The sequence below is a fragment of the Nothobranchius furzeri genome, chromosome 6, assembly GCF_043380555.1.
Source record: "Nothobranchius furzeri strain GRZ-AD chromosome 6, NfurGRZ-RIMD1, whole genome shotgun sequence".
Taxonomy (NCBI): domain Eukaryota; kingdom Metazoa; phylum Chordata; class Actinopteri; order Cyprinodontiformes; family Nothobranchiidae; genus Nothobranchius; species Nothobranchius furzeri.
The window spans coordinates 28,731,288-28,742,197 of record NC_091746.1 but is presented as its reverse complement, the minus strand read 5'-3'; positions in this window follow the sequence as shown (position 1 = coordinate 28,742,197).

Sequence of the window (10,910 nt, the reverse complement as noted above, 5' to 3'; positions counted from 1 at the left end):
GCAATAATAATAATAATAATAATTTAATAATAATAACAATAATAATCTGAATATGTGCTCTTCCTCCTCCCTGGCATTGATGTTGGCTGCGTAGGTCAGAAGTAAAAGGCAGCTTTGGAAAAGCAAAAACATCATCCTAACGGCACATTTTATGACTTTTTTTCCTTACGTTACGGTTCTATGGTCAATAGAGAACATATCCAAAGTTATTTTTATAAAATCCCTCTTACATAAAACAGTTTCAGCAGTTTAATTCTCGACACTTTCAGAATCGTCCAGAATGAGGCGTTTCAGGACTCTCTGGTCTTCACCTGCCTACCCGGGTCTGGGTCGCGGGGGCAGCATCCCAACTAAGGAGCTCCAGACCGTCCTCTCCCACCTCCACCAGCTCCTCCAGTAGGACCCCAAGGCGTTCCTGGGCCAGATTGGAGATGTACTTTCTCCAACATGTCCTGGGTCGACCAGGGGGCCTCCTGCCAGCAGGACATGCCTGAAACACCTCCCTGGGGAGGCGTCCAGGAGGCATTCTAACAAGATGCCCAAACCATCTCAACTGACTCCTCTCGATGGGGGAAGCAGCGGCTCTACTCCGAGTCTCTCCCGAATGTCAGAGCTCCTCACCCTATCTCCAAGGCTGAGCCCGGCCACCTCACAGAGAAAACTCATTTCAAACGCTTGTACCCGCGATGTTTTTCTTTTGGTCACTACCCAAATCTCATGACCATAGGTGAGGACTGGGCGGTAGATCGACTGGTAAATTGGGAGCCTTGCTTAACTCATTCACTGCCAGTGACGACTAAAGTCGTCATTTACATTTTCTTTACTGTTTTGGGCATCAGAACGAGCCCCCGCAGTGAGAGAACAAACATCTCAGCCCTGAAGCTGATCTTCATCCACATACGTCACACGTCACATGATCAGAAAGCAGAACATCCATGTGTTTGGAGATCGTTTTGGGCCGTTCCTGTAAAAAAAAAGTGAGGCGCGTACCGGAAAAGCTTCTGCCGATCACAATTCGACAACGGATTATGAAAGAACGGATAACGCTCGAAGCACGCGGATTCTTCCTGATGTAAGAGGTGAGTCTCCGCTTTGTTTTGGTTGTTTTGGTGTCGACATCATCCTAACGTGCAACGTTCTGTGGCTCTTAAAAAAGCAGTAAAAACGGTGAGAAACGCTGGCAGCGAAGGGCTTTAGCGATCAGGAAATGGCAGCGAGTGAATGAGTTAACAGGACTCTGTCACTTTAAGAAAACAAGCTGGAGCTGGCCACGCCAACCCATCCCCCACTCAGGCTGCTATGAGATGAAAAGCTTTGGTATCTGGGAGGAGCTCAGAGTAGAGCTGCTGCATCTCTAGCAACAGCTCTCTCCTGCACATAGAAGGTCATTCTATTCTAATTTTCCCACTTGTGATGTCACAAACGGGAACTTTTAGAAACAGCTTGTTTTAGGCGCATTATTCCTAAAACCTGACAGGAAACAGATGGACGGGTTTCTCTCACGTTTGGAGAGTTTATAGAGGCAGTAGAGACCCACAAGGCAGCACTAAAGGACGCAAACGGTGCATTTTGCATAATAGGTCCTCTTTAAATAGCAAAAAGTCAAAAAATTAACGTCAGTTTTAACTCTCAGAACGTTTAAATCGGTCCAAGAAGGAACATTTATTTTCTTTAGGTTAAACACATCACTCCATAACGGCAAACTGAGCCTGTCATCTATCTCATCTTCTGCTCCATAATCACCACCTTGTCCTTTAAAGTCATCTCTTAATTGTTGGGAGGCAGGCCCTCCTCCAGCTGGACGGCGTGTTCGCTGTAATTGCTGATCTACAAGCCGAACTGTCGCTTAAAGGTTCTCTGGGGATAGTTTAAATAAAAACACATCAAGGACACGGTGCTAAGAAGAGTAGAAGGTCCGCTGGAATGTTTCTGTTCATCCTCACGTTCAGAACGTCCTTCAGCGTCTCCGCTGGAAAGAGTCCCACAGCCGACCACGTGCTCCCCTCAGCTGGTCTCTTCAGCTTAGTTTTAACTGGATTTTCTGAATTTTAGCAGGACATGTCAAAATATTCCTGCACAGAATGAAACCACTGTTGACGTGGAAAACATCGAACATATCTAGTAGACAACAAAAGATCTACATTTAATATAAAATGCTACATTTCTGGTAGTAAGATGTTTTTTTTATCTCTGCTGCAGGAGATGAGCAGAGCTCTGGTTTTAACGGAGCATCGGAGAAAAAGTCCCTCCAGCCTAGATGCTGAACATCCTTCAGAAGAGAAATTAGACCTTTGGCGAGTCTGATTTACGACTCATCTGACCTTTGACCCGACTGGAGAGCATTTCTCCAATTAGGTGCGGCTTAATAAACGATTTGCCTCTCGGTAAAATGCGATTGTTTTTGTTGACAGAAGGAGCTGCTGCCTCCCTGCAGAGTCCTAACCTCCAGACGGCGAAGGTTAAACGACGCAAGCTTCTCTTCGAGCCGTTTCGTCTAAAAGCAGGAAGCCAGAGAGGTGACCTTGTTTTGCTCGCCGCTGTACGACGCCAGCGCTTCTTCTGAAAAGGTCAAACGTGTAAGAAGAGTCAACAGCTGTTAGAAACAAACCTCTTATTTAAAAAATGGTTACGAGAAGAGATCGTCTCGATTTTAGTGAATTTCCCCCGATCCAAACTACTTTTAACATTTCAAAACTAAAACTCAAAAAAAAAAAAAATCTCGTTGGGAGTTTAGGACACGCGGGGATTCAATCCTCCATTTTGGCACTAATTCAGAAATAAAGCTAAATACACAAATGTTAACGATCTTGGATCTTTTCAAAAGCCATCCTGCGATCTAGAACGATGCTAAATGTCCTGTATTTGTGTAGCACCTTCTTAGGGTTCCACAACCCCCCAAGGTGCTTTGCAACACATTTACACGCCGGTGGGGATGAGATACGATGTAGCCACAGCGGCCCTGGGGCGCACTGACAGAGGCGTGGCCTGCCACACGCTGGCGCCACCGGTCCCTTCGACCACCACCAGCAGGCGAGGCGGGTTACGCGTCTGACCCAAGGACACTAGAAAGAAAGAAAACAATCTTGGGCCTCTCGAGATATAAATCACAAGGCGCTTCACAAAAACTAAAAAATATAAAAAAGATCTTTTATAAAATGATAAAAAAATATTTTTTAAATGAGAAAAAAAATAGGGATTAAAAATGTAAGGAGAGAGAGAGAAAATGAATAGGAAAGAGGGAAACCAGTGGGAAAGGTGGCATAAGGAGAGGGAGGTGACGAAGGTCACACCAAAGCCTGAACAGGTGAGTTTTCAGCTGCTTTCAAAGGAGACCACTGAGTCCACTGATCTCAGGCTCAGGGGGAGAGAGGTCCAGAGTCTGGGCGCCACAGCAGCAGATGATCTGTCACCTTTGACCTTTAGCCTGGTGCTGCACAACCAGTAGGCTTTGGTCACTGGACCTCAGGGACCTGCTGGGGGTGTAGGGACTAAGAAGATCACCGATGTAAGATGGTGCTTGTCCATGTAAGGCCCTATAGACCAGAACCAGGATCTTGAAATGAACCCTGAAGTTGACTGGCAGCCAGTGAAGCTGGAGGAGAAGCGGGGTGATGTGGGTGTGCTTAGACGATTTTCTTTAACTTGATATCAAAACTTTATTACAAATATTCTCTGTGGTTTTAAATCGCAACGAACACAGAGGCAGAAGTGAAAGGGGGAGAGAAAGGAAGAGGGGATACCCAAAAATACAACAAACTAAAATATCACTGCGCCCACAACATGAGGGGTCACATACCTGCCCACAAGGACGTGTGGAAGCTGGAGGGGCTCAGAAGCCTCACGCCGGGGACACACCGGCCGCCGAAGCGGCGCGAAAATGGGACCGCCTTCATTCGGCGCCCTTGTTATCCTATTCTATAGACCACATGGTCCGCCGAAGTGCCGCGAAGTGCCGCGCGCGCCGTGCAGCGATCGTTTCGGCGTCTGCTCTATTTTTTTGCGAGCCGCGGGTGAACCGCGTCAATTCTGGCAGGAAGTCAAACCTAGACTTACGAGGCAGGCCGGTAAATTTAACGAAATAAAGCATTTCAAAATAAAATTTCGCGATAGTCAAATGTGTTCGTAAACAGACACTGCATAAAAACCACACGAACGCACACACACACACAATGAACTTGTGTGTGTGTGTGTGTGTGTGTGAGACCACGTGAAGGGGGTGTGGTTTTGGGTGTCTTTCAACCGGAGCAAACAGGACAGAGAGGCAGAAAGTCGTAGGCCAGCTGTTAACAACTGGTTCACACCATAGGTACACACACACACACACGTACAAACACACACACACACACACACGAACAAACACACACACAAACAGCAAGGGGGAGGGGGGTGTCAAGGAAAAGAGCAGAGAAAAGGCGGAGAGGAAATGGAGGACACCAAGTGGTTAAAAGAAAAACTACGAGGCGCGCCTCGACCGGAGCGGAGAAACAAGCGTCTGGTCTGAACTGAGGAGCAGCGAGCAGCGGCCGAATTTTGTGAGCGCTTCGCCTCCCGGCGCTTCGGCGGCCGGTGTGTCCCCGGGGTCAGAGGTCCTCAGTTTTTCTCCTTTCAAAACAAAAGAAAGGACAGCACTACTGTTTACCATAAACAACTGATGTGGCATCAACAAGTCAATCCCAGGCCGTGTGTGGCAAGGTGGAGAAACGAGGGCCCGGGCGGGATTTGATCCTCAGACTCCCGGGTGAGAGTCATACGCACTAACCAGTCAGCCAAAGGGACATCCCCTTGGCCAAGTAGCCAGGGCGCATGATCAATCGGGACGCTGTGACAGGACACACACTGCCACACGTGTTTTTGTTCTGCTCAGCAACTGAACCAGGTTCATTCAATGTGATGACTAAAATCACGTGGTTTAGTTGCTAAACTGAAGAAACACACAGCCTGAAATGGCAGATAAAATAGCAAAAAGAGCAACTAAACATGCCAGTATTGACATAATAATTAGGTTCAGTAAATTTGACGTTAAAAGTGTCGTTAAACGGAAGTTGAGGGAAAGATGGCAGAAAGAATGGGAGGAAGGGAAAAAAGAAGATGGTATTATGAAATACAAAGAAAGGTTGGTAGGATGAGGGAAGGCGGTTTAAACAGAAAAGAGGATATAATCATTTATAGGTTGAGAGTAGGACATGCGGGTTTAAATAGTTCTTTATGCAAAATAGGAGAGCGTGTTGATGGGAATTGTAGTTATTGTAATCAGGATGAGACTATTGATCATGTTATGATTAATTACGAGAAATATACATTGGAAAGAAGGATTATGATACTAACTCTGGGAGAAATGAAAGTAAGGTTTGAAATAGCGGAGATGTTGGGGGACAGTATTTGTTACCCGGTAATTTGGGGGTTTGTTAAATGTTCTGGTTTAAGCTCAAGGATTTAGATAATAGTCTTTTTTTTTTATTTTTACTTTTATGAAAATATAGGATAGGGAAGTCTTGATCCACACTCCTGATCAGTGGGTCGCGGTAATGCACCTCTAAGTTGTTTGCCAACCGCCATAAAAAGTCAGAAGAAGAAGAACAAGAAGAAGAACACAAAGCATGGAGATGACTTGTTGATGCCACAGTTCCCGGGTGTTTCTCAAAGCCAAGGAACCATGCCTTGATGTCTTGGCCCCGCCCCGGTTGCCTAGGAGATATGTCATCGGGAGCCGCCAAGACGTGTTCCAGTGTTCATGTTCTATCGAGGCGTGTGTTCTCCGTTTGTTAGCCGTTTAGCTAGCTGAGCGAGGATTCACGGGAGGTGTCTTGTAGCCTAGCTTTGGTCAAAAATTACTCAGAATACACCGCGGTATTTTCTAAAGAACGACGGATCAGAAGCCGGCAACTACTTCTGGGGCAAATTTCAAGTTTAAAGGTAAGTCAACTAATTTCAAATGTTTTTTTAGATCCAAATAAGTTATCTATGGTTGGTTAGTTGCTTAGTAGTTGCAGCTTCGGTGGCTAGCGGGTAGTTACTCACTTATATTTTCAATTTAATAAACATAAACACAATTTAAAAAATAAAAGGATATATATATTTATATATAAAGTAATACGCATAAAATATAACGTTATTTCCCGTGTCATGTCACGTTACGTGACCACCGTGGAAGCTGCGGTCACATGATGCAAGTCAGTTCCATTTAACAGTTTTCTCTGACCAAGGAAGGACAGAGTCCTTGTAAGCAAGGAGCATGGCCTCGCAAGGCCAGGCGCCTTGACACTGAGAAACACCCCCCATCTCTGCTGTTTACCATCAGTGAGTGAGGGGTTGCCGCGTCTCCTGTGAGCTACTACCGCAGCGCCGACAATTGTACTTTGTTCAAAGTGGTTGCAACAACCAACTTTTACCACAGGATGTCAGTTTTACTCAATTTCTACATAATGCACCTTTAATGGCGGCTTGCATGAACAAACCGTGACATTTGAAGTCTCGATGTTCTACAGCCGTTCCGCACCGCTTGACGCTTCCAGTGTGAAACGGGTACGCTTAGATTTTTTGTGATAATTTAGCTTCAAGCAAGATGTAAGTAAGTGAATAAATGAATCAGAAGTTAAAAAGGGAGACAAAGATTTTCATGTTGTCACTGAGACGTGTAACCAAGACAGTTTTTTTTTCAAAATAGTTTTTTTTAATGATTATATCTAAAAAAGTAGCTGTCACTAAATTTCTGTTTTTAAATTTTTATAATCACGCACTAAAAGGCCATTTTTGTAACGTTTTCTGACAAACTTGCCTCTTAAACCTAGTTTATGCTTCTGCTGCAGTACGGAGACGTGCAACGCCATTATCCGTCCTTGCGAGGAGTCGAGCACACTTTTCTAAACATCTGTCCAACGAGATGGAGAACGCAAGCTTGTGATTGGTCAGGACGCCGCTGTGGTCAACAGCAGTGCCACTGTGCTCCAAAAAACATAATAGAGCCGAAGATTTCTAGACTCAGACTTAAAAAAGACTTTGTGGAAAAATTAAAAATACGAACTTTTAAGTAAAAAGTTACGCAGCAAGCGTTTTATTCGTGGACGGAAACGACGGTCAACGTGGGATTAGATGTGGCGAGCACATGAAGAGCTGGAGGAGAATGAGGAACACGCGTTAAAAAGTCTGCAAAATACACACACAAAAAAACACAATAGTAAGTAGTACATAGTATTACACGACAGGGCACCACGTAAAAGCGCTACGCCCTCTGCTGTCCAGGCGGGGAATTGCTTAGCAAAACTCCCCAGGAAACGGAGAAGTTCGAAGGTGTAATGTCCAGAAAGGGTCATTTTTCACCTATATATAGACTGACATCATCTGCAAATGCACTAACTGGGCGGATTTGCTCTCCTGTCTCCTAAAGTCCAGTGCTTGGCACACATGATAACAAGGTCTTCAAGCTTTCCTCTTCTCTCAGACTGCTGGATTGCACACTCTGAATAAAAAGTGAAATTTTACAACTTAAAAATGAAATAATCATCTTGTTGAGTGAACCAGATGTTATATGTTTGAGGAATCCGTGCCTGATTCAGTGAAGATTAAATGAATATTGTTCTGACACTGATATTACATATTTTGATCAGTGCTGTTTGATTTAACAAGCTAATCAACCATACTCTCATACACATATGACACAAGGTTAAAGTTAACGTCACTGCACATAAAGATTCCTCATCCACAGAACTAGAACATTCTTGTATCTGATGAAGGTGTGGCTCTGAGGTATGTTTGGTAAACGTCAACAAACATGTCAGATTCTGATTCGCCAGAATCATAACATGGTGGTAATAAAACAGAATCTACTTCCCGATTAACTCAGTTTCCAGCTGACACATCGATTCGGCCAAATCGGGAAAGAAGCCTTTTTGAAACAACCTCCTTCGACCTTAAGTTAAAACCTTGCCGCGTAGCTGCAAGTTATTACGGACGACAGCTCGTTCCAGAGCTACTGCAACTCTCAGACATCCTCTAGGACCCGGGTTGTATCTCATGGCCGGGGAAGTTGAACTCAGAGGACTCTACTAATCTGTGAGGATCGTGGTCTCGACATCCGATGACCTCACCACTCTGACCGCAAACCTCCGGACCGCCGGGAGCAACGAATAAAAGGGTACCGTAGCCTGCATACTGGTGTCTGATGCCGTTCTATAAATGATCAACTCTCTAGTTTATAGCAGACCAAAATCATTTACACTCAGAACTCAGTTCCGATAAACATCACTACTTCACACCATCACCACATCACCATTCCATCACATATCATTGTTCATAACTTGTCATGTATTTTAATTGGTCTAGAAAATAAAGATTATTTTTAATTATATGTATACAGTACTTGACCGTCTGAATTGATACGAAGTGTGTTTACGGTCACTGAATACGCAAAGAATCCTAAATTCTTCTGGTTAAACATTCAAAGATCAATCAGGATGATATTCTACATTTATATAGAATCATCACATCTTATTATGTTTATGTATTTAGCAGACGCTTTTGTCCAAAGCGACTTATGAGTGATAATCGGCATGTTGCCCTTGAGGCTAACAACAACAATAACAACAACAACTTGACATCAGTCATGGAGAGGAGGGAACAAGGAGAGGACAGTAGAGGGGGGACGGGTGCAGGGAGGGTGCTAGTTTAGAAGATGCTCTCTGAAGAGCAGGGTCTTCAGGAGTTTCTTGAAAATTGAAAAGGAAGCCGCTGTTCTGGTAGTGCTTGGTAGGTCATTCCACATTTGTGGAACGATGCATGAGAAAAGTCTGGATTGTGCTGAGCGTGGTGTAGGCACTGCTAGCTGACGATCCTGTGATGAGCGGAGCGGCCGGGCCGAGACGTAAGCCTTTGCAAGAGGATTCAGGTAGATGGGAGCCGTACCATCTCGGACTTTGTATGCTAGTGTTAGCAATTTGAATTTGATGTGTGCTGCTAGCGGTAGCCAGTGGAGCTCAATGAACAGAGGGGTGACATGTGCTCTTTTTGGCTGGTTGAAGACCAGACGCGCCGCTGCGTTCTGGACCATTTGAAGAGGTCTCACAGTGCAGCCTGGAAGACCAGTTAGAAGGGCGTTGCAGTAATCGAGGCGGGAGACGACAGTAGATTGCACCAGGAGCTGGGTGGCATGTTGTGTTAGGTATGGTCTGATCTTTCGTATGTTACACAGCGCAAAGCGGCATGAACGAGCAACAGAGGCAACATGATATTTAAAGGTCAGGTGTTCATCAATCACAACACCCAGATTTCCAACTGCCTTTGAAGGAACCAGAGATAGGAAGTCATTTTGGATTGAGATATTGTGCTGTATGGATGGTTTTGCTGGGATGACAAGCAGTTCAGTTTTAGAGAGGATGAGTTGGAGATGGTGGGATTTCATCCATTTTGATATGTCAGAGAGACAGTTTGATATTCGTGCAGACAGTGTGGTCTTCCGGTGGAAATGACAGATAGAGCTGGGTGTCGTCTGCATAGCAGTGGTAGAAGCCATGTGATCGAATGATCTCACCCAGTGAGGTGGTGTATATGGCAAAGAGAAGAGGTCCTAGTACAGAGCCCTGGGGGACTCCTGTGGCAAGATGGTGCACGGTAGAGGATTGTCCAAGCCAAGATACACTGAATGATCGTCCTGTGAGGTACGATTCAAACCAGGCGTGTGCTTTCTCTGTGATGCCCATGCTAGAGAGTGTGGACAAAAGGAAGCCATGTTGACAGTGTCAAATGCAGCCGATAAGTCGAGCAGGATAAGCACGGAGGATCTGGCAGTCGCTCTAGCTTCTTTTAAGGATTCCGTCACTGCTAACAGCGGTTTCAGTGTAGTGGCCCTTTTTGAACCCAGATATGTAAGGGTCAAGCAGACAGTTTTGTGAGACTCAAGACAACTTTATTTGTCCCCAATGGGCAATTCGAGACAGCATTGTGAAGCAGACGGCACAAAAATCTCTAAAATCTAAAAACCCAACCAACCAACCAGTTTTGTGAGAGGTAGTCGGTGATCTGTTTTAAAGCCGCCTTTTCAATGATTTTGGATTTTGGATATTGGTCATAATTTAACCCCCCAAATCTCACTACAAAGGCAAAACATCTCAGTTAATGCGTGTGCGTCTCTCTCTTGTGGAGCTGACGCAGAAGCATAAACTAGGCTTGACAGACCAATGAGAAACTGATATTGCTCTGTTAAAGGCGGTTCTAACCTGCAGAGCAGAAAGTGTTCGTGTTGCTGATGAAACCATTTGAGCTCAGTTAAAACACTTGTTTCTTCAGTAATGGTGAAAAGAAGAGTAGCTTCAGAATTTCACAATCGTTTATGTATTTTGTGCAGAATCTGTATAATAAAGTCAAATAAACCTAAAAGGTAAAGTGAACAAATGAACACCACTTTAAAAAAGCGACTCGGTTTTCAGATTAGAAGGCCCGTTTGCCTTCAGAGGGAGGTCGTGGATATTTTCATGGAAGATTTATAGTAATTTATTTAAAAAACAAGAGATAGTGCGGCTTTTGCAGAACTAACAAATGACACCAGTATTGTTTTATCAAATGAGCAGACAAGAGTCGGTTCCATTTGCACACGGCGGATAACACGGGGAAGATGAATGACGATGTCCAACGAGATCTACAACAAAGAACTCTGAGCAGATTCAGCTCTTAAAAATAAAGAAATAAAAGAAGGAAATCATTAATGTTCATTAAAGGCAGATTTTTTCTATTGCTTCCAACTGATTTGTATGATAAGCAAACTGCTGCTTCCAGCTGTATGAACATTAGACTGCTTTAGTCTGTGGAGATGTTTAAATAAATGCATTTGTACTTCTATTAAATATATGATTTTTAATCTTTATTTTTGTTCTTGTGATGTCTATCTTGAGAGGTGCTTTAAAAAGAGGATCTGTTAATCA